At 46.2% G+C, this 8,192-nt stretch overlaps 5 non-coding genes across 5 annotated transcripts; all 5 read right to left on the bottom strand.

The window, feature by feature from the left end:
- Positions 1–736: 736 nt before the first annotated feature.
- Positions 737–927, bottom strand: LOC142272906 (U2 spliceosomal RNA). Its single transcript, XR_012737697.1, has one exon. It is a non-coding gene; the product is annotated as a U2 spliceosomal RNA (small nuclear RNA).
- A 1,386-nt stretch (positions 928–2,313) lies between these two features.
- On the bottom strand, positions 2,314–2,504 carry LOC142272904 (U2 spliceosomal RNA). The gene has a single exon (XR_012737695.1). It is a non-coding gene; the product is annotated as a U2 spliceosomal RNA (small nuclear RNA).
- Positions 2,505–3,890: 1,386 nt separating this feature from the next.
- Positions 3,891–4,081, bottom strand: LOC142272903 (U2 spliceosomal RNA). The gene has a single exon (XR_012737694.1). It is a non-coding gene; the product is annotated as a U2 spliceosomal RNA (small nuclear RNA).
- Positions 4,082–5,468: 1,387 nt separating this feature from the next.
- LOC142272902 (U2 spliceosomal RNA) lies at positions 5,469–5,659 on the bottom strand. Its single transcript, XR_012737693.1, has one exon. It is a non-coding gene; the product is annotated as a U2 spliceosomal RNA (small nuclear RNA).
- Positions 5,660–7,045: 1,386 nt separating this feature from the next.
- LOC142272901 (U2 spliceosomal RNA) lies at positions 7,046–7,236 on the bottom strand. Its single transcript, XR_012737692.1, has one exon. It is a non-coding gene; the product is annotated as a U2 spliceosomal RNA (small nuclear RNA).
- Between the last annotated feature and the right edge of the window lie 956 nt (positions 7,237–8,192).

Below are 8,192 nucleotides of genomic sequence, written 5' to 3'. Positions count from 1 at the left end.
TTACTATCAAAGGTTAGAGGGGGGCTTTCTCAGAGGGCTTTTTACAGTTTTTCTATTCCCAATTAGCCGTTTAAGTGTACTTATTGAAAGTAGTAATTCTTTCATAGGCCGCCCTTTCTTAGTATTTGACGTTCCTTATATTGCGGTATGAGGCTTCGCAGTAGGTTGCAAACATTCATCACCCATGACTGTCCCCAATTGAGCTCAGAAGCTCAATGTCTATCATGACCTCTCTTTTAGAATGTCCAAGAGCAAGCAAACTATTCCTCCAGGAGAGGGCGCCAACAGACTACTAAAGAGATCATCATTACTCAAAGAAAACCCCAAAAACCAATGCATGATAGGAATAAACAGGTAACTTTCTTTGGAGTGGAAGCGGAGAGATCGCACCAGATGCCAATTCTAGATGTTATCACACCTGTGGTCACTGCAGCAGCAGGTGAATCCACTTTGTCCAAAAGGGATCTATTCCATTCAATTGCAAATGATCTAGATAAGACAGAGAACTGCAGCACGGGGACATAGCCGAGTTGGTCAGGTTGAGTGGTGATGAGTTTGCTATTTGGATGAATAAAGAAAGTCAAAAGTGTGAAAGATAAAAAACAAAAGGAGGAAGTGTGAAAAGTGAATGGGCCAAATTGAGGTGCATATGAAGACGTATGCTTTCTTCCAATTCATTAAATCGGGCTAATATGAATCAGGTGAATTGAGTTCTGCTTTTGGAAACTGGGTTAAGAAGGGGTGCACCGTTCCTGGAGGTACTGCAATACCAGGTCAATGCGTGGAGTGGACAGAGCAAGCTCTTTTTCCATCTCCCTGTTCTAAAAATCCATTTAATATATGGTCCCCAGATAGGGGACGTATCAGATATTAAACTGATAAGAACAGATACTACACTTGATCTTAGCCAAAAGGCCGAGAAGCGATAACCAGAATTGGTTTGGGCCTCGAGTGGCACCCTGGCCTATGCCGGACACATCTTAGGGAGAGAGAGCGAGAGGGAGACAAACCCACGCCTACACAAGACATTTTGTCACCCAAGCCAACCCTTGAAAAGGCTGCTTTGCAGAGCCAAAACAAGAAGAATGGTGCGTTTTGCAGCCGCCGCCCACTGCAATGAATCTGAATAACTCCTCCTTTAGGGCGCAAGCAACTCCCCTCCCCCTTGCAGTCTTTCCAATTCACGATACAAAAAGACGGACAGGACAGGTTGCCTGACTTTCCGTCACTGCCACCCTTTGCCATCCTTACCCGTAGAAAGCCCTTTCATCATCCCCAAACCCTAATCTTTTCCTTTCCTTCCCAGCCCCCAAACCCTGCCCTCTGTACCTTTCTCACCACCCGCTTCCCTTCTCCTGTCATCCCCCTACCACCCGGGAAAAAAAGAGATTGCCCCCTCCTTCCACTAGCCCACCCTCCCACCCAAAGAACAACTTCTTCTGCGCAGCTTGTTTTCTAGGCAGCAGCGCTATTGTGATGTCATCGGGGGGCATTGTGACAAGCCGCCAGTGTTCCGTCTCTTCATGTTGTGCACAGTTCAAACGGAAAATACATCAACAGGCAGACTACAGAAAAGCTTACTATCAAAGGTTAGAGGGGGGCTTTCTCAGAGGGCTTTTTACAGTTTTTCTATTCCCAATTAGCCGTTTAAGTGTACTTATTGAAAGTAGTAATTCTTTCATAGGCCGCCCTTTCTTAGTATTTGACGTTCCTTATATTGCGGTATGAGGCTTCGCAGTAGGTTGCAAACATTCATCACCCATGACTGTCCCCAATTGAGCTCAGAAGCTCAATGTCTATCATGACCTCTCTTTTAGAATGTCCAAGAGCAAGCAAACTATTCCTCCAGGAGAGGGCGCCAACAGACTACTAAAGAGATCATCATTACTCAAAGAAAACCCCAAAAACCAATGCATGATAGGAATAAACAGGTAACTTTCTTTGGAGTGGAAGCGGAGAGATCGCACCAGATGCCAATTCTAGATGTTATCACACCTGTGGTCACTGCAGCAGCAGGTGAATCCACTTTGTCCAAAAGGGATCTATTCCATTCAATTGCAAATGATCTAGATAAGACAGAGAACTGCAGCACGGGGACATAGCCGAGTTGGTCAGGTTGAGTGGTGATGAGTTTGCTATTTGGATGAATAAAGAAAGTCAAAAGTGTGAAAGATAAAAAACAAAAGGAGGAAGTGTGAAAAGTGAATGGGCCAAATTGAGGTGCATATGAAGACGTATGCTTTCTTCCAATTCATTAAATCGGGCTAATATGAATCAGGTGAATTGAGTTCTGCTTTTGGAAACTGGGTTAAGAAGGGGTGCACCGTTCCTGGAGGTACTGCAATACCAGGTCAATGCGTGGAGTGGACAGAGCAAGCTCTTTTTCCATCTCCCTGTTCTAAAAATCCATTTAATATATGGTCCCCAGATAGGGGACGTATCAGATATTAAACTGATAAGAACAGATACTACACTTGATCTTAGCCAAAAGGCCGAGAAGCGATAACCAGAATTGGTTTGGGCCTCGAGTGGCACCCTGGCCTATGCCGGACACATCTTAGGGAGAGAGAGCGAGAGGGAGACAAACCCACGCCTACACAAGACATTTTGTCACCCAAGCCAACCCTTGAAAAGGCTGCTTTGCAGAGCCAAAACAAGAAGAATGGTGCGTTTGCAGCCGCCGCCCACTGCAATGAATCTGAATAACTCCTCCTTTAGGGCGCAAGCAACTCCCCTCCCCCTTGCAGTCTTTCCAATTCACGATACAAAAAGACGGACAGGACAGGTTGCCTGACTTTCCGTCACTGCCACCCTTTGCCATCCTTACCCGTAGAAAGCCCTTTCATCATCCCCAAACCCTAATCTTTTCCCTTTCCTTCCCAGCCCCCAAACCCTGCCCTCTGTACCTTTCTCACCACCCGCTTCCCTTCTCCTGTCATCCCCCTACCACCCGGGAAAAAAAGAGATTGCCCCCTCCTTCCACTAGCCCACCCTCCCACCCAAAGAACAACTTCTTCTGCGCAGCTTGTTTTCTAGGCAGCAGCGCTATTGTGATGTCATCGGGGGGCATTGTGACAAGCCGCCAGTGTTCCGTCTCTTCATGTTGTGCACAGTTCAAACGGAAAATACATCAACAGGCAGACTACAGAAAAGCTTACTATCAAAGGTTAGAGGGGGGCTTTCTCAGAGGGCTTTTTACAGTTTTTCTATTCCCAATTAGCCGTTTAAGTGTACTTATTGAAAGTAGTAATTCTTTCATAGGCCGCCCTTTCTTAGTATTTGACGTTCCTTATATTGCGGTATGAGGCTTCGCAGTAGGTTGCAAACATTCATCACCCATGACTGTCCCCAATTGAGCTCAGAAGCTCAATGTCTATCATGACCTCTCTTTTAGAATGTCCAAGAGCAAGCAAACTATTCCTCCAGGAGAGGGCGCCAACAGACTACTAAAGAGATCATCATTACTCAAAGAAAACCCCAAAAACCAATGCATGATAGGAATAAACAGGTAACTTTCTTTGGAGTGGAAGCGGAGAGATCGCACCAGATGCCAATTCTAGATGTTATCACACCTGTGGTCACTGCAGCAGCAGGTGAATCCACTTTGTCCAAAAGGGATCTATTCCATTCAATTGCAAATGATCTAGATAAGACAGAGAACTGCAGCACGGGGACATAGCCGAGTTGGTCAGGTTGAGTGGTGATGAGTTTGCTATTTGGATGAATAAAGAAAGTCAAAAGTGTGAAAGATAAAAAACAAAAGGAGGAAGTGTGAAAAGTGAATGGGCCAAATTGAGGTGCATATGAAGACGTATGCTTTCTTCCAATTCATTAAATCGGGCTAATATGAATCAGGTGAATTGAGTTCTGCTTTTGGAAACTGGGTTAAGAAGGGGTGCACCGTTCCTGGAGGTACTGCAATACCAGGTCAATGCGTGGAGTGGACAGAGCAAGCTCTTTTTCCATCTCCCTGTTCTAAAAATCCATTTAATATATGGTCCCCAGATAGGGGACGTATCAGATATTAAACTGATAAGAACAGATACTACACTTGATCTTAGCCAAAAGGCCGAGAAGCGATAACCAGAATTGGTTTGGGCCTCGAGTGGCACCCTGGCCTATGCCGGACACATCTTAGGGAGAGAGAGCGAGAGGGAGACAAACCCACGCCTACACAAGACATTTTGTCACCCAAGCCAACCCTTGAAAAGGCTGCTTTGCAGAGCCAAAACAAGAAGAATGGTGCGTTTTGCAGCCGCCGCCCACTGCAATGAATCTGAATAACTCCTCCTTTAGGGCGCAAGCAACTCCCCTCCCCCTTGCAGTCTTTCCAATTCACGATACAAAAAGACGGACAGGACAGGTTGCCTGACTTTCCGTCACTGCCACCCTTTGCCATCCTTACCCGTAGAAAGCCCTTTCATCATCCCCAAACCCTAATCTTTTCCCTTTCCTTCCCAGCCCCCAAACCCTGCCCTCTGTACCTTTCTCACCACCCGCTTCCCTTCTCCTGTCATCCCCCTACCACCCGGGAAAAAAAGAGATTGCCCCCTCCTTCCACTAGCCCACCCTCCCACCCAAAGAACAACTTCTTCTGCGCAGCTTGTTTTCTAGGCAGCAGCGCTATTGTGATGTCATCGGGGGGCATTGTGACAAGCCGCCAGTGTTCCGTCTCTTCATGTTGTGCACAGTTCAAACGGAAAATACATCAACAGGCAGACTACAGAAAAGCTTACTATCAAAGGTTAGAGGGGGGCTTTCTCAGAGGGCTTTTTACAGTTTTTCTATTCCCAATTAGCCGTTTAAGTGTACTTATTGAAAGTAGTAATTCTTTCATAGGCCGCCCTTTCTTAGTATTTGACGTTCCTTATATTGCGGTATGAGGCTTCGCAGTAGGTTGCAAACATTCATCACCCATGACTGTCCCCAATTGAGCTCAGAAGCTCAATGTCTATCATGACCTCTCTTTTAGAATGTCCAAGAGCAAGCAAACTATTCCTCCAGGAGAGGGCGCCAACAGACTACTAAAGAGATCATCATTACTCAAAGAAAACCCCAAAAACCAATGCATGATAGGAATAAACAGGTAACTTTCTTTGGAGTGGAAGCGGAGAGATCGCACCAGATGCCAATTCTAGATGTTATCACACCTGTGGTCACTGCAGCAGCAGGTGAATCCACTTTGTCCAAAAGGGATCTATTCCATTCAATTGCAAATGATCTAGATAAGACAGAGAACTGCAGCACGGGGACATAGCCGAGTTGGTCAGGTTGAGTGGTGATGAGTTTGCTATTTGGATGAATAAAGAAAGTCAAAAGTGTGAAAGATAAAAAACAAAAGGAGGAAGTGTGAAAAGTGAATGGGCCAAATTGAGGTGCATATGAAGACGTATGCTTTCTTCCAATTCATTAAATCGGGCTAATATGAATCAGGTGAATTGAGTTCTGCTTTTGGAAACTGGGTTAAGAAGGGGTGCACCGTTCCTGGAGGTACTGCAATACCAGGTCAATGCGTGGAGTGGACAGAGCAAGCTCTTTTTCCATCTCCCTGTTCTAAAAATCCATTTAATATATGGTCCCCAGATAGGGGACGTATCAGATATTAAACTGATAAGAACAGATACTACACTTGATCTTAGCCAAAAGGCCGAGAAGCGATAACCAGAATTGGTTTGGGCCTCGAGTGGCACCCTGGCCTATGCCGGACACATCTTAGGGAGAGAGAGCGAGAGGGAGACAAACCCACGCCTACACAAGACATTTTGTCACCCAAGCCAACCCTTGAAAAGGCTGCTTTGCAGAGCCAAAACAAGAAGAATGGTGCGTTTTGCAGCCGCCGCCCACTGCAATGAATCTGAATAACTCCTCCTTTAGGGCGCAAGCAACTCCCCTCCCCCTTGCAGTCTTTCCAATTCACGATACAAAAAGACGGACAGGACAGGTTGCCTGACTTTCCGTCACTGCCACCCTTTGCCATCCTTACCCGTAGAAAGCCCTTTCATCATCCCCAAACCCTAATCTTTTCCCTTTCCTTCCCAGCCCCCAAACCCTGCCCTCTGTACCTTTCTCACCACCCGCTTCCCTTCTCCTGTCATCCCCCTACCACCCGGGAAAAAAAGAGATTGCCCCCTCCTTCCACTAGCCCACCCTCCCACCCAAAGAACAACTTCTTCTGCGCAGCTTGTTTTCTAGGCAGCAGCGCTATTGTGATGTCATCGGGGGGCATTGTGACAAGCCGCCAGTGTTCCGTCTCTTCATGTTGTGCACAGTTCAAACGGAAAATACATCAACAGGCAGACTACAGAAAAGCTTACTATCAAAGGTTAGAGGGGGGCTTTCTCAGAGGGCTTTTTACAGTTTTTCTATTCCCAATTAGCCGTTTAAGTGTACTTATTGAAAGTAGTAATTCTTTCATAGGCCGCCCTTTCTTAGTATTTGACGTTCCTTATATTGCGGTATGAGGCTTCGCAGTAGGTTGCAAACATTCATCACCCATGACTGTCCCCAATTGAGCTCAGAAGCTCATGTCTATCATGACCTCTCTTTTAGAATGTCCAAGAGCAAGCAAACTATTCCTCCAGGAGAGGGCGCCAACAGACTACTAAAGAGATCATCATTACTCAAAGAAAACCCCAAAAACCAATGCATGATAGGAATAAACAGGTAACTTTCTTTGGAGTGGAAGCGGAGAGATCGCACCAGATGCCAATTCTAGATGTTATCACACCTGTGGTCACTGCAGCAGCAGGTGAATCCACTTTGTCCAAAAGGGATCTATTCCATTCAATTGCAAATGATCTAGATAAGACAGAGAACTGCAGCACGGGGACATAGCCGAGTTGGTCAGGTTGAGTGGTGATGAGTTTGCTATTTGGATGAATAAAGAAAGTCAAAAGTGTGAAAGATAAAAAACAAAAGGAGGAAGTGTGAAAAGTGAATGGGCCAAATTGAGGTGCATATGAAGACGTATGCTTTCTTCCAATTCATTAAATCGGGCTAATATGAATCAGGTGAATTGAGTTCTGCTTTTGGAAACTGGGTTAAGAAGGGGTGCACCGTTCCTGGAGGTACTGCAATACCAGGTCAATGCGTGGAGTGGACAGAGCAAGCTCTTTTTCCATCTCCCTGTTCTAAAAATCCATTTAATATATGGTCCCCAGATAGGGGACGTATCAGATATTAAACTGATAAGAACAGATACTACACTTGATCTTAGCCAAAAGGCCGAGAAGCGATAACCAGAATTGGTTTGGGCCTCGAGTGGCACCCTGGCCTATGCCGGACACATCTTAGGGAGAGAGAGCGAGAGGGAGACAAACCCACGCCTACACAAGACATTTTGTCACCCAAGCCAACCCTTGAAAAGGCTGCTTTGCAGAGCCAAAACAAGAAGAATGGTGCGTTTTGCAGCCGCCGCCCACTGCAATGAATCTGAATAACTCCTCCTTTAGGGCGCAAGCAACTCCCCTCCCCCTTGCAGTCTTTCCAATTCACGATACAAAAAGACGGACAGGACAGGTTGCCTGACTTTCCGTCACTGCCACCCTTTGCCATCCTTACCCGTAGAAAGCCCTTTCATCATCCCCAAACCCTAATCTTTTCCCTTTCCTTCCCAGCCCCCAAACCCTGCCCTCTGTACCTTTCTCACCACCCGCTTCCCTTCTCCTGTCATCCCCCTACCACCCGGGAAAAAAAGAGATTGCCCCCTCCTTCCACTAGCCCACCCTCCCACCCAAAGAACAACTTCTTCTGCGCAGCTTGTTTTCTAGGCAGCAGCGCTATTGTGATGTCATCGGGGGGCATTGTGACAAGCCGCCAGTGTTCCGTCTCTTCATGTTGTGCACAGTTCAAACGGAAAATACATCAACAGGCAGACTACAGAAAAGCTTACTATCAAAGGTTAGAGGGGGGCTTTCTCAGAGGGCTTTTTACAGTTTTTCTATTCCCAATTAGCCGTTTTAAGTGTACTTATTGAAAGTAGTAATTCTTTCATAGGCCGCCCTTTCTTAGTATTTGACGTTCCTTATATTGCGGTATGAGGCTTCGCAGTAGGTTGCAAACATTCATCACCCATGACTGTCCCCAATTGAGCTCAGAAGCTCAATGTCTATCATGACCTCTCTTTTAGAATGTCCAAGAGCAAGCAAACTATTCCTCCAGGAGAGGGCGCCAACAGACTACTAAAGAGATCA

The sequence above is a fragment of the Anomaloglossus baeobatrachus genome, unplaced genomic scaffold, assembly GCF_048569485.1.
Source record: "Anomaloglossus baeobatrachus isolate aAnoBae1 unplaced genomic scaffold, aAnoBae1.hap1 Scaffold_3567, whole genome shotgun sequence".
NCBI lineage: Eukaryota > Metazoa > Chordata > Amphibia > Anura > Aromobatidae > Anomaloglossus > Anomaloglossus baeobatrachus.
Note: the sequence above shows the minus strand (reverse complement) of the source record. Positions and strands in the feature narration are given on the sequence as shown.